The sequence below is a fragment of the Monodon monoceros genome, unplaced genomic scaffold (genome assembly GCF_005190385.1).
Source record: "Monodon monoceros isolate NGI ecotype Baffin Bay Population unplaced genomic scaffold, NGI_Narwhal_1 Super_Scaffold_3, whole genome shotgun sequence".
Taxonomy (NCBI): Eukaryota; Metazoa; Chordata; class Mammalia; order Artiodactyla; family Monodontidae; genus Monodon; species Monodon monoceros.
The window spans coordinates 79,874,278-79,899,101 of NW_021703780.1; the positions used below are offsets into that span (position 1 = coordinate 79,874,278).

Consider the following 24,824-nt stretch of genomic DNA (forward strand, 5'->3'; position numbering starts at 1 on the left):
CTGAGATATCCTTTCCACTGAGATAGGGCTAGTGACAGATCATGTGTGAATTATGAGGATCTATGTACATTTCTATAAAGACTCCCTTCTCACCTCATCTCACCGGCAGACTAAAAAGCAGATTTCCAACAAGAACACTTCCTACAGCTGTGACTCATACTAACAGTATTACCAGCTCTCATGTATTGAGTACTTACTCTGCACCAGGCATTGCCTTAAGCACTTTACATCTCATCTAATCCTAACTATAACCATAAGAGGTAGTTACTGTGATGATTAATCCCCATTTTACAGATCAGAAAATTGAGGCAGAGAGAAGTTAACACACGGGTAATAAACGTCAGCACTAGAATTTGACCGAGGCTGAAAGTCCCTGGAACTCATCATTTCCACCATTTCACTGACTCTCAGAAGTTTTCACTGCCCTCTTGATGAGAAATGCTATATTTTAGTGAGAAATGTTACATGGATGGTGGATTAGTAACAACAACAACATTCATAGTTAACAGTTATTGTACTCCTATACCCCTCCTGATGTGCCAGGCAGTTTATCAATTAATACTTTATCAAATTGATACCCCCATCTTACAGATAAGGAATGTAAGGTTTTCAGAGATTAAATAGCTAGAAATTGGCAGAGCTGGCACTCAAACCCAGGTCTGCTTGAAGTAAAAAATAATACATACAGAAAGTTTAGCTCCCAAGGTCATCCAAAGTGGGGCAGCATTCCTGCCGTATCTACACGGTACTATACATTGGAAATGGAATGGATAGACTCCACATTTCTGCTCCTTTCCCCAGGTGAAAGCACTTTAGAAACCTTTTTTTTTTTTTTAGCTCGCTGACTATAAGAACATGTTTTAGTTGAGTGACCTTTGGCATGGTATTCATGAGTAGGGGCATTTTTGCATTGCATACTATATGCACAATTTGCCCTCTTGGTCATGTACCACAGTGTTCATTGCAGCTCTATTTACAATAGCCAGGACATGGAAGCAACCTAAGTGTCCATCGACAGATGAATGGATAAAGAAGATGTGGCACATGTATACAATGGAATATTACTCAGCCATAAAAAAAACGAAATTGAGTTATTTGTAGTGAGGTGGATGGACCTAGAGACTGTCATACAGAGTGAAGTAAGTCAGAAAGAGAAAGACAAATACCATATGCTACCATATGCTAACACATACATATGGAATCTCAAAAAAAAAAAATGGTTCTGAAGAACCTAGGGGCAGGACAGGAATAAAGACGCAGACGTAGAGAATGGACTTGAGGAGACGGGGAGGGGCAAGGGTAAGCTGGGACAAAGTGAGAGAGTGGCATGGACATATATACACTACCAAATGTAAAACAGATAGCTAGTGGGAAGCAGCTGCATAGCACAGGTAGATCAGCTCGGTGCTTTGTGACCACCTAGAGGGGTGGGATAGGGAGGGTGGGAGGGAGATGCAAGAGGGAGGAGATATGGGGACATATGTATATGTATAGCTGATTCACTTTGTTATAAAGCAGAAACTAACACGCTGTTGTAAAGCAGTTATACTCCAATAAAGATGTTAAAAAAGAAAAAATTTGCCCTTTTGGAACTAAATGGCATCTTTCAAATGTCCAAATAGGTGAGGACCAAATGCAGAAAACCAAAGGTTTTCAATTAGAAAACTTTTTTCTTATCTTTCTCTGCTTCCAATCTCGCATAACACTCTTTTGGGGTATCGCCAGACCTCAGCCATCTTCTTTGAGCTCCCCAGAAGCATACACTCCAGCAGGTATGTGTTAACACCCTCTCCCCTAACCCAGTTTGCTTACCACCTCTGATTAGATCAGAGATGACATCTGACTCAAGGTGAGCCAATCAGGGTTCTCTCCCAGGAATTCTGAATTAGCTCCATGGTAGAAAAGAAAATAGGAAAACTCAAAAGTTTTGTCCATTGATACAATGGGGTGGGACAAGCCAGTCTACAGAAAGAGAAGAAGCAGATGTGCAAAATGAAGTAAAAGTAAGAGAACTTGCAGCTCCAGAGGAAGAGCAAGATGGCTGCTCACTTCCTAGTTCCAATTCGTCCCTCTGCCTCAGGTACATTCCTGGCCTTGAGAGACATCTCAGGGTCTTTATGATTAAAGCCCCTCACTTCTCCTTTCAAAAATGTAATCTAGCTTAAGTGGGTCTTGTATTACTTAGAACTAAAACGGTCTTAACTTGGACACAATCGAAATAGATTTATGGGCAATTAGTTCCAAATTAAAGCAAGCATAATTCCCTAACATTTGCTCGAAGGGAAAACAGGTTCATTGCTTTTTCTCCTACTTAAAAGGACCTTCTTCAAGTTGTCGTGCCTTGCTTCCCTAACGTAAAAAGCTGAACAAAGATTCTAGGTGTGGGATCCCTAGAACTAGACCCTGAGACGAGGATTTGAGTGGAAGTAGTTTCCCTGGGAGGTGATTCTAGGAAGCACTGTAGGGGAGGTGGAAGTGAGACAGGGAAGGGAAGGAAGGCAACAAAGGGTGTGTTGTCAAACTGTTATCATCATGCGGAAGTGAAGCTTAACCCTCTGGGAGAACTCTGGGGGAGTCAGCATAGACCCCACGTCTCAGAGCCATCCCACACAAGGATGCAGAGCTGGGGTATCCATATGTCAACTACCATTAGAAACTCATTGAGGACTACTGGTGCATTTCCAGCTGCTGGGTAGTGGTCAGAAAATCTCTCAGGGGAAGAAATGCAGGTGCAGGGAGTTGGAAGACCTGGAGGTATGCAATCAAGTTGTAAAAGCAAGTGGATACGGGTGGGACACCCATAGCATCTGCTGCTGGCTTATGTGGAAAAAGAATACAGCTAGGAAAGATTTTAAAGTGTATGCTCAAGAACAAGTTTGTTCTCATCCACTTACGGGAAGGGAATGATGAAGGATGACTACAATTTGGTATACTTTTCAGCATTTTGTTCCTTGCCAATTCTCTGTTTGCAAAGGGTTATTTTTCCATTAACAAGTGGGACTGGGCAAGAGATGTGGGCTGTGAGGTCCTGCTTAAATGGTCTCTGATGAAAACGTTTTGGACTCACACTTGGGCTGGAGGAAATCATTCCAAGTGTCCGCCTGCACCACCTCCTCTTTCAGGCCTCCCAGCTGAAGGAAGGGTGACCAGTTGAAGAACCATCCCCCCACAGATGGTAAAAATGTGTATTCAAAGACGCCACAGACAAGGCTGCAAATCTTGCTATGCTTTGTACATACGCTGAGTAGTAGAGGGTTTAGGAGGCTGGGGGTGGAAGGCAGTGGTTGAAAGCCCAGGGAATGGCAATTTTTCTTTCCTAACTTTCCCCTTGAGGAAATATTGCAAAAAGCTCCTTACTTGCTACTTACAGGGCCTTGGCAAGAAGGGGAAAGTGGGCATGCAGGGCTCAGCAATCATCCTGGAGAAAGGGAGGGGAGGCTCATATAGACTTTATCCACTGTGCTGAGCTTGACTCATTGAGTGGGTGTCGGGCCGCCCGGAAGTGTTGATGCCACCTCTCTGCCGAGGAGCTTGCTCTTTGCTTTTCTCTGCTGCTCCACATCTTACCTCCTTTCAAACTCCACCAAAGACCCATGTCTTCAGATCCCCCCAGCCTCCCTGCCCCACCTTCTGCTCCCTGGTGTTTCTTCTTGTGTGTGTGCTCACATAGCATCTGACCTGGATGCTGTCCTCTATGTGGGTTTTCCAATGTGTATGCCTAGTGCCTCTGCTAGTGAACAGATAGTTTGGGCAGGGATGCAAGTAAGCAAAGCTAAAAGCATAGAGAAGAGAATAAAACAATGTATTATTTGTTACCCACTTTCTGTGGTTCAATATTCTACAGTAATAGCATTGTGGTCAAGTGTGGATCTGAAGCCACATTTCCTGGATTTGTGTGTCAGCTCTGCCTGTGATGCTTATAGCTCTTTGCTGTATAACCTATCTGGGCCCCAGTGCCTCGCACAGCTTATGGTCAGTAAATACTGGCTGAATGGATGGGAGAATGAGTAATAGGATGAATGAATGAAGTGGAACATGATGTCCCGTAAACGCTGAGAATTCAAGGAGCAGGCCTACCTGTAACATTTGTGGGGCCTGGGACAGGAGAACAACTGGATGCCCACACATGGCTTCATCCCACACTATAAAGGGACCTTTCATAAACGTGTTTGGACATCCCATCCTGTATGTTCAAGCTCTCTTCTCATCTCTAGTAAAAAGCAACCCCTAAGCTATCAGCTAGGTCTAGTGGGATGTGGTCTGGGAAAAAGACCTGGAGAAGAGGACCAAACGGGACCTGAAGGTGGACTCAGGGTCATTTGGGCAGAAAACCTGGAATTCCAGGTTCTCAGAAGAGGCAACAGCATGGAATGTGCACATCCCTTTGCCCTGCAGATTCCCTACCTATGCAGAGGTTCACCCAGACTAGGGTCAGAGTGGTGACCCCACAACAGGTGCGTTCACTTTGCGAACATGCATCAGTCTGTACGCCTAGAATTAGTGCATTTTTTTGTAGGTGTTCTTCTTTGAGGAAATTTTAATGAAGTTAAATAGGTATATAGACAGTAAAAATAAATGAAAAATGTTAACGATAGTGGAATCTAGGTAGTTAATGTAAGCATGTACCTTGTATTAGTCTTTCAATTTCTGTATGGGCTTGATTTTTTAATAATAAAAAGCTGGAAAAATTACAACAGTGGTAAGTACTATAAAGGCAAGGTCAGTGATGCTATGAGACCTCATAACAGGGGCATGGAACCTTAATGTGAATTAGGAAAAGGCTCTGGCTCCAGTGTGTTTGCCCTGTGGACTCACAGTGTCACAAGTAAACTTGTAAGAATTAGAAAAAGGCATACCTTCTGCCAGGCAGACCAGTCCACGCCAGGGCACCTGGATTGGGAAGCAGGCACCCTAGCATCGTGAACAAACTCCATCATCATGAACAGCGTCAAGTGGGACAGGACTTGATGAGAGGTTAATTCGGTGAGAAGGAGGAGAAGGAACTTCCCAGGCAAAGGGGTCGCCATGGAGCAAGGTCCTGAGGTGGGAGCGATCATGATCCAGGACTCTCTACTCTCAAGAAAACATGCAGGAGCTTGGTGTGACCCAAGGCTGGAAAGATAGGCAGGGAAAAGAAGATCTGTGAAATGGAAGCACTGAAACTATCCAGGGCCAGGGAGACATGTGAAATCCCTAACCCTAACCCTAACTGGGCTCTGCAGTTGGCTAACTATGATTTGGGGCTTAACCTGTTTAAGCCTCAGCTTCCTCATCTACAAAATAAAAACCATCTTATATTAGAGGGTTAAGTGAGATTTGGCAAGTAAATACACGGAACACAATATTTAGTAAGTGTTCATAGCATTTCTTCTTCATGTTTATCTCTTCTAGCATTTACCTGTTCATCATTACCATCACCATTGTGTCATGGTAGCTAATACTTACAGCCCATACGATGCACCAGGTACTCATGTAAGCACTTCCTATGTACTAACTCATTCAATCCTCACAACAGCCTTTTATGATATAGGTCCTATTATTGTCCCCATTTTACAGATGAGGAAACTGAGACATGTGGAGTAACTCGGCCAAGAAAGATCACAAAAAAGCAGCTGAGCCAGGATTTAACTAGGCGACTGGCCTCTAGACTCTGTATGCTTAAAACACTGTGCCGTATTGCTTCCTTCACAAATAAACAAGAGGGGAAAATGCACACATTTAAAAGGCCAGACGCCCCCCAATTTTCCATTCTACATCATACCAGCTCTAAGATACAGTCTTGGGGCATGAAGCGCCACCATATTACTAAGTTTGCTATGAACACTTTTCTATTTACAAATCCCAGGGGCTAAGATGCTGCTTTGGATCTTTTTCTATCCATTCCAACAATTTCCTCAAACTTGAAGCAAACCTGAGTTGGGAGGAAAATGAAATCTCCTCTCTGGAGTGGCAGCACCAATTTTTAACCACCTCTGGCACAGTCGTAGAGTTGCAAAGCCTAGGGAAACGTGGATTGGTCATGGGCTCCTTGTATGACACGGGGTTGTGAAATTAGTCCAGGGTTTCAAAAAGTGAAGCGATCTGTTTTCTTTTTTTTTCCTCCCAATGTGAAGGCGCCATTCAATGTATCTAATTGCTGGAGCTCAAATGAAACGGAATGATTTTCTTAATTCTGGGCTCTGTCAAGTCAGGGACCAGTTGGAAGATAGAAACATCACTGGCTAATTGAAAAGAAAAATTTTAATGTAAAAAGTGTAAACTAGGAGAAGATCATTAACTACAAAAAAAGGGTAAAGAGATTCTAAGAGGCCCAGAAGCAGGAGGTGCAAAGAGTGGCTCCTCACTCTGGGCTGAGGAAACGTGGGCAGCGAGGAAGAAGAAGGGGCTGGTGGAAGAAGAAGGCCCGGCAGCCCCAGCCTCCCTCACAGGCAGGGAGAGCAGCACATCCCCCAATGTGAAGGATGCCAAGAAGTGCTGGAGGGACCGGAGATCAAAGAAGAAAGAAAAAAGGCCAGACGCCCCCAAAGTGCACACAAGGCAATGTGTCCGCCCACAAGGCAAAATGCAAACCCTTTTGAAGAGGCTGCACCTACCAGAAAGCGTGCAGTCAGCTGATGGAGAAGAAACTTGCCAGAGGGCAGAGATCTGGACTGGCCTCTGGAAGTGGCCTGCCACTGTCAGGTCTGGGCACTCAGGGGTGAGAGCCTTGGCCTGGGGGCTCCACTGGAGCTGGTCTGTACACATCACTCAGGTTCCACACTGCATAATAAATAATAGGAGACTGAAACTCTGAAGGGAGGTCTTCCTGCCTCTAGAGCCTTGAAGGATCATTCTACTGTTCAATTTTGACAAAAGCTAACATTCTGCTGGTCAGCAAAGGGAAATGTTTACAGGGTCTAGCACCAGTATCACAAAGCAGTGCAAAGAAGGGGGATTTGCAGCCAAGGGATAAAGAATTGTATCATACGTGAAGCAGTTAGACTGAGTTCTTTTGAGAGTTATGTATATCTGTTTCTGTCTCTTTAGAAGAAATGCAGGAGTCCAACAGTTATACAGATGCTGCGTGCCAATTTCTTCCTTTGCCACCATTGTGCTTAAATCTCACAACTCGTGTGTGTGTGTGTGTGTGTGTGTGTGTGTGTGTGTGTAACTGATGTTCTAGGGAGGTGCCCTGCCAATTCTATGAAGCAAAGACTTTGTTTCACTCATCAATACACCCTAGTGCTTAGTATATGGCTCTGCATGCAGGAGATACTCCATGAGTATTTATTGAATGAATGGGTGAATGAATGAATAAGGGAATGCTATACCCTTAACTTACTCTGTGGAATATACTGTGCTGTATTCTTGAGTAATTCAAGGAGGTTACACCCACCCCAATTTTGAAAATCAATGGAGGAATGAAGTGTTGGCTGATTATGCAGAGCTGGGAACGTGGGGCTTCATGGGCCAGGACCTCGTGAGTTATCAGAGCCTCTCAGCCAGACTGCAACCATCACCAGCCTGGCCTGGCAAAGTGCCTCCTGGAGTATGGCTCATGGATACTCTACCCTCAGCTCGTCTCATAGCTGTTTTCTTCTCATCTTTAAGATCTGACTGAAACATTACTGCTCCAGAAAGGCCTTCCTCTGACCACCTTATCGTAAGTGGCCTCCTCACCCTGCCCCTCAAATTATTTTTTATCATAATGATCTCCAAACTTTGCTATCCATTACAGTTACCTGGGGACCTTTTACAAATCCTGATTATAATAAAATCCCAAGACAATGTGGCACTGGACATAAGGATACATATATGGATACATGGAACAGAATTGATAATCTGGAAATAAACTGTTAAATGTATGATCAATTGATTTTAGACAAAGGTGGAAAGATAAGTCAATGGGGAATGGATTTTTTTTTCAATAAATAGTGCTGGGATGATTGGATGTCCACACCCAAAAAGATAATTTAGACCCTTACCTCGTACCATACACAACAATTTACTCAAATGGATCACAAACTTAAATGCAAGAGCTAAAACTATAGAACTTTTAGATAAAAACATAGAAAAAAATCTTTGTAATCTTGGCTTAGGTAAAGAGTTTTAAGAAACCAAAAGCATGCTCTATAAAGGAAAAAATTGAGAAATTGGACTGCTTCAAAATTAAAAGCTTTGTACTTCAAAAGATATTGTTAAGAAAATGAAAAAAGAAGCCACAAACTGGGAGAAAATATTTCAAAAGTACGTATCTGATAAAGGACTTATATCCAGGATATATAAAGAACAATGAGAAGACAAATAACCCAGTTAAAAACAGGCAAAAGATAGGAACAGACATTTCACCAAATAAGATATATATACATTAGCTATATATATATATATATATATATATATATGGCTAATCATCACAGGAAAAGATGCTCCACATCATTAGGCATTGGGGAAATGCAAAACATTGGGAAAAAGCCACAATGTGATACTACTTCATACACACAAGGATGGCTATAATCACCGAGACAATAACAAGCACTGGTGGGGATGTGAAGAAACTAGAATCTTCATACATTGCTGGTGAGAATGTAAAATAGTACAGCCACTTTAAAAACTGTTTGATGTTTTCTTAAAAAGCTAAACATAGAGTTACCATATAGCCCAGTAAATACCCTCTTAGATATCCCCAAAGAAAGGAAAATATACACCCATGTAAAGACTTATATGTGAACATTTAAAGCAACATTATTTACCAAAAAGTGGAGCCAGTTCTGATGTTAGTCAACTGGTAAATAGATAGACGAAATATAGTATAGCCATATAACAGAAGCAATTGAGCAACAAAAAGAAATGACGTACTGATACGTGCTACCACATGGCCAAACCTCAAAAACATTATGGTAAATGAGAAAAGCCAGGCACAAAAGACCGTATATTGTATGATTTCATTTATATGCAATGTCCATAAAAGGGAAATTGATACAGAAAGAAAGTAGAACAGTGTTTGCCTAGGGGCTGAGGGTAGGAATAAGGATTGACTGCAAATACAATGGATGTTTGGGGATGATGGGAAATATTCTAAACTTGTATTGTGGTGATGTTGGCAAAACTGTAGCTATACTAAAAATCATTTCCTTGCGTACTTAAAATGGAGAATAAAATGAATGGATTTTATGATATATAAATTACCCCTCAATAAAGCTGTTTTATAAAATTCCCAATGTCCAGGACACTCTGAGTCAAATCAAATGAAAATTAGTGGAGTGAGATTAGGCATCAGTAAATTTTTAACCTCCTCAGGTGACTCCAGGGTGCAGACAGACTTAATCATCAGTGGTCTGTCACCATGCTACTCAATGTGTGGCCCTGGCACCACCAGCATCTAATGCTGGTTAGAAATGCAGAATCTCAGGCCTCGCCCCAGACCTCCTGGATCAGAATCTGCATTGAAATAAGATCCCTACGTGATGGAGATGTCCATTAAAGTCTGAGAATCACTGCTCTGTCACAATGCATTTATCATAATCTTGATTGTTTTATGTATTTCTTAACTTCTTTGATGTACCTCCAGGACAGTTGCTACAACTCCACACAGAATGCCATGTGAATAGAGTCTCAATCCCAGGTCTCACAAGGCAGTGTCCCTGTCTATCTTGCTCACTGCTGCTTTTCCATGCCAAGCAGAATTCTTGTCACATAGCTGGTAAGAAATCGCACGTTTGTGGAATGAATAAGCAATTATTACCCTCTACCCTATCCCCCTTTTCTAACTATTGAGCTCTCACTAATATTGAAAACACAGATGAAAGTTGCCCTTCACTAGCTCCCCAGGAGAAGCCTGTTTCCCCCTCTCGGTGACCATGTTGATCCTCTGCTCACCCACCAGGACAGCAGGGAGAGCACTCAGCCTCCCCCTCCCCACCCCCATCCCCAACTGAGTGGGCATCATTCACCCACGGAGGCATCAAACAATTGCAGTTTTCTGCACAAATTAACCAGTTAATACGTAGAAAGTATTCTATTGTTATGAGGGTGCTACTTAATAATATTTTGTGTCTACCTTATGAAGACACACTGGTGAACAAAAACAGAATGACCCCTTGTCCTCTTTGGGAGTTACACTTCACCATGGGAAACAGACCCTAACCAAGCGTGAAGATGTTGGCCATCTTTGTATGTTAACAAATGTCAACCTTCTCCTTTCTTAGGTTCACCCACCTAGTTTTCTTTGCTTTTGGTATGCTTCCTAGGGAGAGTCAACGCTTCCTGGTAAAGCAAGACCCAGGGCCAAATGAAGGCCCCCAAATACACAATCTCATAATCTAACTTGAGCACCCTCCCTACTGCATGGAGGCTGACTGTCTTAGTCTGGATTCTCCTAAAGCAGAGGCTGAGAGGAGAATTCCAGTGTAAATAATTTATCAAATAATTTATTTGGGAGGTACCAGAAAACACCAGAGGGGAGCAGGTAAGTGAGGCACAAAAGGAGTGAAGCACATAAAACAATGTGCTATCAGCAATCAAGTCAGATGGGACTGTGGACACTTGGAACACAACCCCACTGGGAACTACAGGAAGACTATGGAACAAGCTTGAGAGAACTGTCCCAACAAAGGGGCAAAGAAGCCGGAGTGTTTTCCACTGACCTCCCATTTGTTATCGGCTGCAGGCTGCTTCTGGAACCAGTAACTCTCCAGCATTTCAGATTTGCCAAGGGTGGCGGGGAAAACAGAGATTTGCAGGTGTTTAAAATAAGCAGCTTTCCATAGGTAGAGTGCATGCCGAGACGTTCAGAGAATATTGGGGAACAGGCGAATGACAGAACTAGGGTGTGAATGGACACTTTCAAGTTAGCGACTCACTGGGGCTAACTTGGAGGACCGAGGTATTCATATTCAGAAAGGTCTGGTGAATTGCAGAAAAACAACTTTGCCTGAGAGGCCCAGTCAGTGGCTGGCAGCACGGAGAAAAAGCAAATTGAGTTAAATGGAAATGACATCTCATTTACCTTGCCATCCACTCTGAGGGCCACCTTCAGGCCCTCCGAGGAAACATCCAGGGACCACCGGCCTTGACCGTTGTTCTTGGGCTAATGTTACAAGTTTGTGGATGTAGCTCCAAAGCTTATCTGGAATGTTTGCTTGGCACGTGTAGTGTTTGGGGGAGGAAGAGGTAAAATGGGCACTCTGGGGCCCCACAGGGAGTCCAGGACCCAGCCCACGAATAAGGCCGTGACTAAGTATAACTGAAAGATCGAAGTCAGCCAAGCTGTCCTCTCATTTCATTGTGGCAGTCTTCCCAGCCAAGGTCTTTGGTGGCAAATCAAATATTCTATTACATTATTTTCCAATTTCAGGCATTTCCCCAGCTGGACTCTCAAGTGGTATATTTTCCAAAAGTTCAGAAACATTGTCCTGCTCACCAGCTGCCTTGATGGCCTGACATATTGGACACTGACTCTGGGACCAAAACATGTGTGGTCCAAGGACACCATCCTGCTGCCGGCTTATGGCACCTGAGAGATGGTGGAAACACAAACCTCTCAATCCAGCAAACACCGTGACCCCACGCAAACGCCCTCTCCAGGCTTGCTGGGTTTTATTCAGCACTTGTTGGGTGAACGTAGATTAGATCCACCCTAAAAACTTCACTATCTTCCATTATCCAATGAGCAAGATGACAGTTTGGCCTTTTCCAATATGGTTATGCGGCATCTGTAAGATACCGCAGGTACTCACGTGCAGCGTTTTAGCACCAATTTGACCCGATTAGGTGTGTTGCCAACAGCCGGACCTCGAATCCTAAGCAGGTGGTCTGTTCTTCACTCTTGCTGTGTCTCCAGCTCTCCTGTGACTCACTGCCTAAAGTTTGGGGGACCACATCTAAGAATAATTCGCGTTCTTTAAAGAGCGCAAAGAGGAAGGGGCACAGCTGCAGCCAGAATCCTGCAGCTGTCTCAGGAGCTAGCCTGGAACAGCGGAAAGGAACTCGAGCTAAAGATTCCACACCCATTAGGCAGTGTGATGAAAAGTGATTAGCATTTAGCACAACCATGGCAGCCTTTAAATTCAAACAAGCCCCTGCTCCCAGCTCCCTGTAAACTTGCTCAGTTTCAGCTCTTCCTGATGCTGATGTCACTCATTGGTGACACAACTCATTTCCGAGTTCTCACACCTCCATTTCCTACAGCCCCTGGATTTGATCCTGGAGGGATGGATCTGTGTGTGCAGCTGAACGGAAACCAATGAAAGTGAGAAAGGAGAGGGGCACAGGATGCAGTGAAGATGGAGTTGTAGCTAATCCCCTTGAATCCTGAGGACACTTAGGGCAATCTGGACCACTATAGGCCTGGGAATTTTGTGACTGAGGCAGTGCTTCTTCCAACGGATTGGTTGGGTTGAAAGGAAGTGCTTGTGTGTTGGTTGACACCAGACCAGTGCTGTTTTTATTCTGATGAACAAGGCATGGTTATTCATCACTGAACCAAGGCATCGTGGAGTAAAAAGCTTGGTCTATTCTCATTCTTAACATAGGAACCACTGTTACCACACCCAGGAGGTGGTGAGCCACCACCACTGCTTTAGCCAAGGGCAGGAAGCTCAGCTACCTTCAGGGGCAAGGAAGGTTAAGATCAATGAGTGAAATGGAACTGAGTCTAGAACAGGGAGAAGTGGGGTCTGAGGAAAACTGAAAAACGCGTGTTTCATTGAATGGGAGCAGCAGTATCTCTCGTCAATTGTTGAAACGCAGAATGGAGGTACCCTGTGTGTGTGTGTGAGTGTGTGTGTGTGTGTGTGTGTGTGTATGAGAGAGAGAGAGAGAGAGAGAAAGAAGGGGGGGTGGAGAGAGAATGCACAATCATCTCAGTTAAAAATTTTTTAGAAACACCATACTTAAAGAAAACACTGAATGAGCAGAAAACAGCCATCCATATATAAGTGATGGTCCACGGGCCACTGGTTTACAGCCCTGGCGTAAGCAGATAACAGGGATCCCACCTCATAAAGCAACCCGTTGCATATATCAGCTTCTTTCATCTCTTTACAAATTGCTTGCACTCATTCATCTTTTTAACTCATTGAAAAATTTGTATTAAGCACTTCCTATGCTCTAGGCATAGCCTTCTCAGCCAAGGGTTACAAGGAATCCCTGGGGAAAAACCAGGGAATAAGACAAGCTTTCTCACAGACAGTTCATTGTACCTATTGGAGGATAATTCCCTCGTCCTGAAAGTCTTCTCCTTCTAGATCCAACAGCCCATTTTCTCCAACCCTTCCTAAAGTATTAGGGTTTTCTTTGCATTTCCAGTTGGTTAGTATCCTTCGGAAAATGTGGCAAATCAGTGTAAAGTACTAGTTATGGAGCCCCCTTCTGAATGTGTTACAATTCACGAATGTTCTTGAATACTTTGCTGAGCATACGTGAGTGTATCGCCGTTCAATATACCTCCCGCCATCTAGGGCTTATCTGGATTGCGCAGCAGGCACACATCTTCATTTGTAGGAATCCTGAGACATAGAGTGCTCCACGGACATCTCCGCGTGCAGCAACTACAGTCTGTTTTCATATTCTTCATAACTTAATGGAGCACAGGATACGCTTAGCCTGGCTTGTTTGCTTTCTCGTGCTTGCATTTCCAAAGGTCACAGATTTCATGCCGAAGTGCCACATGATACAAGTATTTCCAGGAACACGTGAGGAAAATAACATTAATTGCCTGAGACTCTAATTGGCTTTAGGACAGTAGCCAGGCCAGTGGCTGGGAAAAGACACCCCAGAACAGCTGTCAAATACAAACCTGGCAGAAAGGCATCAAATGCCAAGAGCCCTTCCTGCATGACACTGACATTCCACAGGCCCACACAGACCCAGCGATGAGAAAAAGTCTCCCTTCCATGTGGTGATTTTCAAACTCACTTAATTTCATCAAACGGTTTCCATGGAACACGCCAAACATGCCCCATTTCGGCTCTGGCTGGCAGTTAGCTACACTTAGAGAAGCAAAACCCCAAACCTACTAGTCATTAGCTGAGTGTTTACGAATGTACACAATGATTAGGCCACAATTACATTATTTCTCCAGACTTTGCTAGGCATTGATTTTTGTAATTAGAGATGATCTGGAGAGAACCAAATGTAAATCAACAACCTCGATCTGCCAAGAATAACATGCTTTAGCAATCATACAGACATCCTCAAATGACTGTCCTATTTCTCTCCTATCTGAATATTCATTAGAGATTGGGCAGGAGCTCTGTCTCTTATGGTAGTCTTTCACCTCTTGATTAGATATGAGATGAAAAAGCACAGGCCTGTAAGAACTGTGAATGTTGGGGGTTAGTCATCCCCCGTCAGGGTTTGTCTTCCTGGAGGAAAACCAGGTTGAGAATTGGGAGATCAGGATCTGAATCTTGAATCCTACTGCTTAACCGTGACCAAGTACCTGAACCATGAAAACGATTTTCAGGGAGATTCAAGGGCACATATAGAAGTGACCTGAAAAATATGAAGCACTACACAAAAGTATTAAGCTGCTATCATTATTGCAGCTCTGGTTCCCAGAAACCCCTATTCTAAAATCTTAACGAATAGTTTCAACAGTCTCCCACCATGTTCTTTCTTCTTTTAAAACTGGAACTACAAGATCAGTTACCCAAATTCAATTTCACTCTCTTTCACAGGGTGCAAACTACAGATCCATGGGCTAGATTGAGCCCACAGATATTTTGACTTGCAATGTTGTGTTTGTTTTGTTTTTAAAATTGCCGTGCTTGGCAGCATTTTATATGTGGGATTTTTCAGATTGATATTTTCACTGGGTATTTTCATATGTAAGTTCAAATTTCCTAGTTCTGAGGAAAAATGGGAAGATTTGGCAATATTGGCTTGGATTCCCTATAGCTGCAATTGCTAGAGCCAAGGGGTGGCTGCCCAGGGGGTGTGTACTCTCCATGGCCCCATGGTCCCCACTTGACTTGCCTGCCTCACTTATGTCTTCTGTCTAAATCCCATAGACATTTGGATGTCAACTCCTGCTTTTCCCTTTATTTTCAGAGACAAATAGCTCTTTAAAATATTAAAAGGGAGAAAAGCAAGAATACAGCGATGCAATGAGACTGAATAACCAACTTATTGGATATTAATAAATATTAATAAACAAGAGCAGACATATCAAACGGCTGCTATGAGAAGCAGTAGAGCAAAGTGGTTAAAAGTCTAAATAAATTACTGAAGCAATGTCGAATCGTGGCTCCTGCCCTTACTAGCTTAGGAGGGTTATTTAAGCTCAGTTTCCTCCTCTGGAATATGAGAATAATAATTATCATTTTTAGAATTCATTTAAATAACAAGGATTTACTAAGCACCCACTATGTTCTAGAGACTTGTGTAGGCACTGATGACGCAACAGTAATCCAAACAACATCTGTATTCATGTGGTTTACATTAAATGAGTGAATCCATGTTAAGCATGTAGAACGCTGCCTGGCACAATAATAAATTCTCAGTACGTGTTAGCTATTATTATCGTTATTATTCACAATATGCTGTCTGCTCAAGGGGATCCTTAAATCAGGAATGATAAACCTGTTTAAGCTTGGATTTTATTTCCTGATAATAGCTACCAGAAATAAATAGTGTTAAGAATGAGTCTGAGGCCTTGTCTAAGCTCAGCAGAAAGGGGTACAGGGATTGACTATGGATGTCTGACTTGGGCTGATGTGTGTGGAAATTTGCCTGGGGGTTTTGCCATCCTGGGTTAAAGAATCCCTAATTTCTATAAATTAAATTTCTATAAATGTAAGTGTCTCTAAATTTCTGCCTCTCTCGTCTGTGTTGACAGTCTTTCTGAGACTTCTTGTTCAGGGAGAGACAAAAATTCAAGAAAACTTTTCCAAGTTTTCTCTTTTCAGCAGGCAGCTCACAAGGGCAAGGCCATGCTCTTCTGCTCTTGCAGATGTGCTGAGAACATGCAAAGCTCGAAGGGCTACCAGCCTGCGATTAGGGAGGATTTGAAGATGTCTGTTCCAATAATCAGCTCTAAAGCTGAACCTCTCAGAGCTACAGATCCAATTCAAGGGAACTGAGATACCGGCTCGGGGAGGGTACATTTCTCTTCAATAAAATATTTAAAAGTAAAGAAAGAAGGAAAAGAACATTCCCCTTATCAAACCACAAAACCCAAGAGTTAGCCCTTGGCAGGCCTAGAGGCTGAACCCCTTTGACACAGTGCCTCTGCCCTCACTGACGGCTCAGGTACATCTATTCTCATGCAATTCCGGACTAGGCAACAGTGAAAAGTCACTGCAGGTTTCCTCCTTCCCAAACAAACCCATATGTACACTTTGCAAACTCCTGATGGGCAAAAAAGGAAATGAAACCTTTCCCAACAATATTAAATGTGAACCTACCGAACTTCCCTGAAGCTTGCACCTGCCGCCCGAGCCCAGGGCTCCTCTCTGTTGTCAGTCAGAATCACACATGGCAGCCAAGTTCACAGGAACAAAGACTTGATAGTCACAGGCTGCTGATGGGAGAGGTCACCGTGTAATGAAAGAGAGGGATGTCTGGGCCTCCAGGTTAAAGGTGAACAGACAAGGTGGTATCCTGTTATTACCAGACATGGGCAGTAATGTTGGAGGGCGACCCTGCACGGCAGCTCAGATGTGGTCTCCTGGATCACCTCCCCTGACACCAGGGATGCGGGGTGTTTGAAAATGATTCTTGCCAGGCTGCTCACCCATATAACCATTATAATTCGAGAGCATCCCTATTGTTCCTGTTGGGGTAGAACAAAACAAGTGTTATGCCCAGGTGGGGATATTGGCCGTATTCCTATACAACCTTATTTATAAAAACAGGTGGTAGGCTGTATTTGGCCTATGGGCCATAGTTTGTATCCCCTGATCTATTGCAATAAAGCACTGATGAACCTGCATTGAGTATAAAATAAGTATGCTCATTTCCTTGCTGCATCTCAACAAGGACTAAAAACAATAGTAACGTGTGGGGATTAGAAATCAGAACAGCAGGGAGGGAGCTAGGTCCCAGAAGAGGGCCCAGGGCACTCCTAGGATCGGTGATGTTCCGTTTCTTAGTCCGGGTGCTGCTTACACAGTAAATTACTTTGTGAAATTTCATCAGGCCACCCGCTTAAATCTGAGTACTCTTCTGCATGCATGTTATATTTGTTTATTTTTTAAATAATATTTTAAATATATATAATATTTATATATAAATTTTATTTATATAAATAAAATAAATAAGGGCTAAAGAGAGAAAGCCAAGCATCCCTGCCTGCTAGCTTTGAGCTCCTGTAATGACAGCTGATGAAAATAATAATTCTCCACCAATTCCGAGTATAGACCTAGAGGATCAGCCATACCACCTGCTGGCAAACAGAAGCTAAAGTGTGGCTGTTTAGTCTGTCCATTCCACAGATAAAGTATGCTGATTATGAAATGACCTTTGAAAACAAAGAGACCTGGTTTCTTTGACCTGTATGAGCCTCTGATTTTTCATCCCTAAAATAATTGCGTCTATCCCACAGCTCTGTTGTGAAGGTTGAACTAGATAATGGATATGAAATGCCTCGTATTCGTTAAAGCCCATGGTTAGTACCCAATGAATGTCAGCTAACTGAAAAAAGAGCATAGTGTAAAGGAGGTGTGTTGGGTCTCCTTCATTTCCCCCCTCATCCCTTCTCCATCCATCTCTGCCCCCGTCCTGAGGTCACCCAGCCTGGGCCATGTCACTGGGCCCGCTTGCCTTTTCTGGCTTCCAGTATGAGAGTGGAGGCATGAGAGAGAGTCAGGTCAGGGCATTTGTTTCTCCCAGTTCCTCCAAGCAGCATTCTTCAACAAAATGGGTATAAAGCATCCCTTTCTGCACAGCTGCTTCGTCTTCAAGTCCCCAGAAATGCTCCTCCCCTTGCTTCCTCAGGCCACTGGGAGGTAACTGCTCCCTGCTGATGTTAATTCTGGGGTACTGGAGTATTCCTGTGGTTTCCCCCACAATATTTCCACATCTTTGTCCTCTGTTTCCAGGGCTCTGACTAATGCATCAACCACACATTAGGAAAGCGAATTCAAATACGAGCAAGGCAGGAACATTTCTGAAAACAGTAAATTGTGCTTCCTTTTGGCACACCTATGGGACTTGGACAAACAAGGGCTATTTTTCTTTAGGCCCACCCAGCACACAAAGGTTATAAGGCTTTGCTTGTCAAATCTGGGCTTTCTTGCTTCGGTAGTTCATTAAGTCTGAGTTTGTTTTTCAGAAATGAAAAGAGCAGTTACCAGCTAACCTAGACACACCATTTATTTGGGCGAGGATGCTCAGGGAGGTAGGCTAGGGCTGGGAGCAAGCTGAGGCTTGCAGGCAGTAGTGACGGGGGTTCTGAGGGGGCCTGGGAGCTCACTGCACTCCCAAGAACAATACATCTGGGGAGTAGCTGTGGATGTCAAAGGCCTGAAACATCAACCCTGGGGCTTTTGGAACCTTGGCAAAGAGCTCCCACTCCAGGCCTGCTGGGGAAGTATCTGAGCTGCCTTCTTTAAATGCACACGTGGGCCTGGACAATGAGTCCTATAGCAGCGACCGTGATGTGCTGACAACTAGAGGCCTTTCTATTGAGAACAGTTGGGTCCATGTAAGCCCCCTCAGGATTTTTCTATAATCTCAAGGGAGAATAAAGTGCCTTCTACACCATAACTCGATATGCACAGGCTGTACTTCAGTGTTTCTGATTTTTTTTTTTTTTTTTTTGCGGTACGCAGGCCTCTCACTGCTGTGGCCTCTCCCATTGCAGAGCTCAGGTTTCGGACGCGCAGGCTCAGCGGCCATGGCTCACGGGCCCAGCCGCTCCGCGGCATGTGGGATCTTCCCGGACCGGGGCACGAACCCGTGTCCCCTGCATCGGCAGGTGGACTCTCAACCACTGCGCCACCAGGGAAGCCCCAGTGTTTCTGATTTTTTTTTTTTTTTTTTTGCGGTACGCGGGCCTCTCAGTGTTGGGGCCTCTCCCGTTGCGGGGCACAGGCTCCGGACGCGCAGGCTCAGCGGCCATGGCTCACGGGCCCAGCCGCTCCGCGGCACGTGCGATCATCCCAGACCGGGGCACGAACCCGTGTCCCCTGCATCGGCAGGTGGACTCTCAACCACTGCGCCACCAGGGAAGCCCCAGTGTTTCTGATTTTGTATGGCTTGAATTGGGCCCCTACACTGCATCTTTAGCGTGTACTCAGGGATGCCTATGTGAGTAGTCCAGTGAGCACAAGGCACTACTATACTTATCCCCATTTTACAAAGGAAAGAAATGGAGCCTCTGAGAGCCTAGCCTTCACCAGCTCAAGATGTTTGGGGTCTAGGCCAACAGGTTCAGCAAGGAAACCTAAACAAATTGCCCTTTCTGTATACATGAAACACATTTATACTCACTTTTTATTCACTTGAGAAGCTCAGTTCTAATTATATTCTGGGGAATCCTGCCCAAATCCAAATGTTTGCAAAATTCCAAGAACTAAGCTACCTTCTACTTCTTCCTTCACAGTCAAGTAAACTGGAGCTCTGTAGCTAGAACAAACTTTTCCCCAAGTGCTTATTAGGTAAGACTGGTCTGGGGCACTTAATCTGTGAAGATGCTGAGCAAAACCAAGAAATGTTTCCCATCTTGTTATTAAGCACCAAGCTTAGAAAAATCAAGTAAAACAATCAACGTGGCCACTCACAAAGTCAGCAAAAATGTTTATCTAATTAATCTTCATCATGGCAGTACAGTCACAACATTAGTGTCAAATGTATCCAAAGAATAAATGTAAATTACAGGTACAAATCAATTTATGTGTTCACCACCAATTCCACTTGCCTCCGCATACACACTTAACAGGTGCTTGAGGCTTATGAATAAATAGTTACTGGTCTTCAGAAAGGTGCAAGTTTGCAAATTGAGATCCAAGATAAAACAACAACAACAAAATAGCATTATCGCAGCACCACAGACATCAGGAAATGCCCAAAGAAGTACCAGAGCGAACGTTTCACTACTCCCTGGGGAAGAGGGGAAGCATCAGCCTGGATGCTCATTTACTCTTTCTACCACTTTCTGTTGCGGAAGGTAGGATTTTGGAGGGACTCCCAGGTAAGGAATGAAGCCAGACTCACTTCCATTCCAAACTGCAGTGGAAACGGATTCTCTTTCTTCTGTGAAATGCGAAGGGTCCTAGGAATTTCCTTTCTGATGCCCTGGAGAAAAGAGAAACGTTTTAAAATAACCTGGAAATGCAAAGATCTTAGAGTCAGGTAAAATGTCTTGGACAATTGTAACTAAGAGAGTACCCTCTGTGTGAAACTGTGTAATTCAAGTATATTTCCCCTCAAGTTCACTTTTCAATTATCTTTGTCTTTTTGGCTGCTTGAAGACAGACGGAAGTAACTGGCTTTCTCTACTTTAAGAAGTGCTTACTTAATTTTGACAGCAGTTTCCTTTGAACTGTTAATAAAAGTCACAGGCATTGATTGGGTTCAGCCTTCCCACCCTCCCTTTTCCATCATTCCCTTTGTCCCCCATCTAAACGTATTTTTTCAGTTTTCTCATGATGCTTATCTTTAAGTATCATTATGGTCCTAACAGTCTCATTAAGTAAAATGCCTGAGTGGGGGTGGGGGGGAATTCTGATCAACTGAGTGTCAATGAAGAAAAATTTTTAATTTCTCAGATAAAAAAAGATTGTTGAAAATCTTTCTCTTAAACGTTTTTCTTCCTTCCCTCCTTCATTTCACTCTCATTTCTACAGATGAAAAAGAACATAATTACCAGCACACAAATAACCAAATTTATATATAGATAAATTAATATAAGCAATCATGACTTAAGCAAAGGGGGTGACACTGTATCAGGTTTCAGATTCATGCAATGATGACTATGATGTGGCACTAAGTTTAGCTCTGAGCTACCTGGCAGGCAAAGCAAAATAAGAAATAGATCTGATTTGCTAATTAAACGAAGCAAAGTAGTTCGTAAGGAAAGATGAACTCTTGGGGGAACATGGGCCACTAAAATCTAATAATAATGACCTAAAGGAAAGGTTTATGTGACTATTCCATTTGTGAAGTTGGACCCATCTGGTTTCACATCATTGAACCACTGTGATTTTGACAGAATGAAATCTTTTCCCCTATCTTCCCACCCACCCCCTCCACACAGTTTTTTACTTGATTTTGTTAACTCTTTTGACTAGAAATTGAACCTAATATGAGATTGTCTTGATTTATAAAGGTAGACAATGGCAAATCAGTGAGATTATGGTTCTACCTCCACCCTCTGTTAACTGTCCCCCTTTTTGAAAACAAATATCTTGGCTAGTTTGACATAGCAACCTTGACATAATCCTCTGAAAAAGCCTTCAAAGATCACTTGATTATTCCAATATTAGTCAGAGATCCAAAGATGAGTCAAGAATGAGAGTACCATACTGGTCTGAGGAACTACAGGACTAATGCAGCAAACTCTATTTTCTAGGAAACTTTAAGTGCCGCAGCCTGATTTTTCTGATTTTCAGATTATGTACTGCTGAAGGAGATCATAAATTATGCTACAGTAAGGACCAATCAATTCTTTTCAACTCATATCCAAATCTCAAATATTCAGTTTCATTTTCCCCATAACTAACAAACTGTCATAGAAATTCACTATCTTAACATCTAGACTTTTCTCTTGCATGCACTAAAAGCATAATAATCTTGGTCAGATTATATGCACTGATTTTTAGTTTATAACCTGGTGAATGTGTTCATATCCCACGTAAGTGTTCTTCATTCTTCTGTAATACTAGCCCAGGAACTTTATACCTCAAAAGGTTCCTGTCTTACTTTCTTTGCTTAAATTTCATCCACTGTAATGCCTTTAATTTCTAATTTCTATCTTTAAATCTTTGGGGTTTCTAACTTCTATCTTCTAATCTTTAACCTTTGGGTTTCAAAATCTGTCTTTTGAAAGGCAGACCTTCTCAGCTACTACAAATGGACAGCTTTCATATTTTAATTTGGAATCACTGGAAAACCAATTATATTTAGTGGAAAAGGCACATGACCCATATTTGATTCCTGGGTCTCCCCGTTACTGCCCACTCATGGAATATATTCAAACTTCTTAGACTTTTTTTCTGAACCTGGAAAATGGGTATAACAAAACTAATGCCTCTCCATTAAGATGGATTTGAAGATTAAGTATGCACATATAAGAAAGTTTGTCAACCATAACTTATTTACTTCTTTTTCATTGTGATTATTAGGCCAAAGTTGTTTTCTGAAGATAAACACAGACAGTCATAATGATAACAGGAAACTTTATGGAATGCTTACTATGTATCAGGCATTCTACTAACACTTACTTATTTGAACCTCACAGCAGCCCTAATGCAGTATTATTATTATTCCCATTTTTCAGAAGAGGAAACTGAGGTTCAAAGAGAATAATAAACTTGTCCAAGGTCACACAGTCAGTAAGTAACATAGCTGGGATTTAACCTAAGCATTAAGCCCATAGACTCTTAATCATTTTACTGTATGTCCTCAGCACACAGCTGTGGTAAATACTCTATATTGGGGATATTAATAAATGTTATACACATACAAAAAGGATTCCATCATTAATTAAGTTTAGGAAACACTCGATTAGAGAAAGTGAAATAGGTTTCTTGACTGAATGACTCCTCAGATCCTTTAGCATACACTGTGAATCTCTAAAAATGAACCATGGTGGGCAGCACTTCCTAAGACCAAATTGAATCACTGCTGTTTCTTCATGAGCATCTCAAAGGACCAGGTGCACAGAACACATTCTGACAAATATAAGTAGCAATGACATACCACTTGAGGGTATGAGAGACAATCCTTTGAAGTAGCGGAGACAAGTGTACAGTAACTCCATTTATACATGATCCCCATTTTATATATGGCCTAACACACTAATTGGGTTACCCAAAGTAAAAAAGGTAAGCATTGCAACCCTCTTCCAAACACGCATGTGTAAAGGATGCTTTTGACTTAAAAGAGTTACAAGGTGTATATATATATATTTCCTCCTGAGGATGGCTCTCTAAGGCTGACATTTAGAAAAGAAAGATGCACACGAATGAGCTGAGCTTTCACACATCTTCTTGGCGGGAGATACTATAGACTATGCCAGGGCAGGACTGAGGGAGCTCCAGAAACCAGTTGCCTGCAAGTGATTAATGACAGCAAGGTGATCCGTTCACCCGTCCCAGGCACTTCTCTACCAGGGCATCTGGAATTACCTCCAGGACATATGGACAGAGAGGGAATGAGAATGGTTCCAAATCACTTAGAGTCTATGATACCTTCACAGAGACCCCTGCCTACCGCCCAACCCCCACCGCCCATAAGTGAATCTTTGCTTATTGAATTCTTCAGTTTCTGTTACTACTATCAACTGACCATCACTCTCAACTCCCTCCCCACCCCCAACGCACATACGTACTCTACTCCCAATCAGGGAGGAATCACGGTCCAGCTGCTACTAGCTTAACAGAGAAACTAAAATAAAACAGCTTAAAAATGCATGGATCTGGTCAGCTTCATTGAGTTGCAAGCCAAAGGAAAAGGTGGTGGTGAACAAATATTTGACCTACTTTTTAGGACCCCATGGGGCCTTATAAGCCACACTGGATGTAGCCCGCCAGGCCATTAGCACCAGCCCTATACCATCACTCAACCCATCCCATAATATATGCCTACCCTGAATATTCACAGTTACGTTAGGACATTACTCTGAGGTGAGATGAGTATTTCCAAAGTCTGGAAGTCCATATGCAGTGGATGGTGAGACCATCCTCACCTGCATTTTGGACACATGATGCCACTCCTCTGAGTGACTCAGATAACTAAAGGGCAGATTTTACTGTTATTATTCTCATTTCTTCTTTCAGTCTTCTCAGCCATCCAGGTATCTCTTACCTGAAGTACTTCACTTCACTCTTTGACCCCCTCCTTGCCTAAGCACAGTTTATGGACCCTCCTTCATATTCTAACCTTTTTTTTTTTTTTAAAGAACAGTAAAGGTATACCTGGAGATCACTCTCAAAATAAACACTTTCCATTTAGCATTAAAATGGCTCAACAAACTGCTTCTCCCTGCATGGTGTCTGCTTACAAGGATGCAGATTGGCACCTCTGGATGGAATCGATGAATCGTTTCCTTGCAGTACATTGTAGGAGATCAATGGTGTCTGTAATGTAACATTTGTGCCCTGATGCTATTGAGTTTACTCAGGCAAAATGCCCTGAGACTCAATAAGCCTTGTAGGAGTGCTATGAACCAATGGTTTCCTGAACCTACTGATGAATCTGTTGGGCACATTACTTCACAGGTTGAAATAAAAACTGACTCCAACGCTGAAATAAAATCTTTAATCTTTCTAGAAGGATTACAGAAGCAGCATGGAGAGAAAGTAAAATAATTGGATTGGAATGGACATTTTTGGTTAACTCTGGTGTCAGTTGGGTCCTCTGGAAAGTAGATGCTAGGAGTGAATCAGGAGCACAGAAGAGTGACTGGAAAGTAACACTTGTGAAAGGAGAAGGGAGGAAGCAGAATCAGACAGACATGGTCTTGAGACTGTATTTAGGACACATGATGCCACTCCTCTGAATGACTCAGATAATTAAAGAGCAGATTTTTCTGGCAGCCCTACAAGACTCTGCGGAGTGTAGATTGCACTTTAGAGGAGGCTTCCACTGGGCAGACAAGGTGAAGCCCTGGCACTAATGTGCTGCTCGGTCATTGGCTGGGGCTACTCTGCAAAGAGCTTGATCTTGGTTCCAAAGCGAGG

The 24,824-nt window shown here is 43.0% G+C and overlaps 1 protein-coding gene across 1 annotated transcript in view; it reads right to left on the reverse strand.

Annotated features, from left to right (window-relative positions):
- Window positions 1–19,714: 19,714 nt before the first annotated feature.
- The window catches only part of SUCLG2 (succinate-CoA ligase GDP-forming beta subunit), a 370,032-nt gene continuing 364,922 nt past the window's right edge, over window positions 19,715–24,824 (reverse strand). The window contains exon 12 of the mRNA XM_029244398.1: window positions 19,715–20,217. The gene's annotated coding sequence lies outside the window, so the exon portion shown is untranslated. The remainder of the gene's footprint in view (window positions 20,218–24,824) is intronic.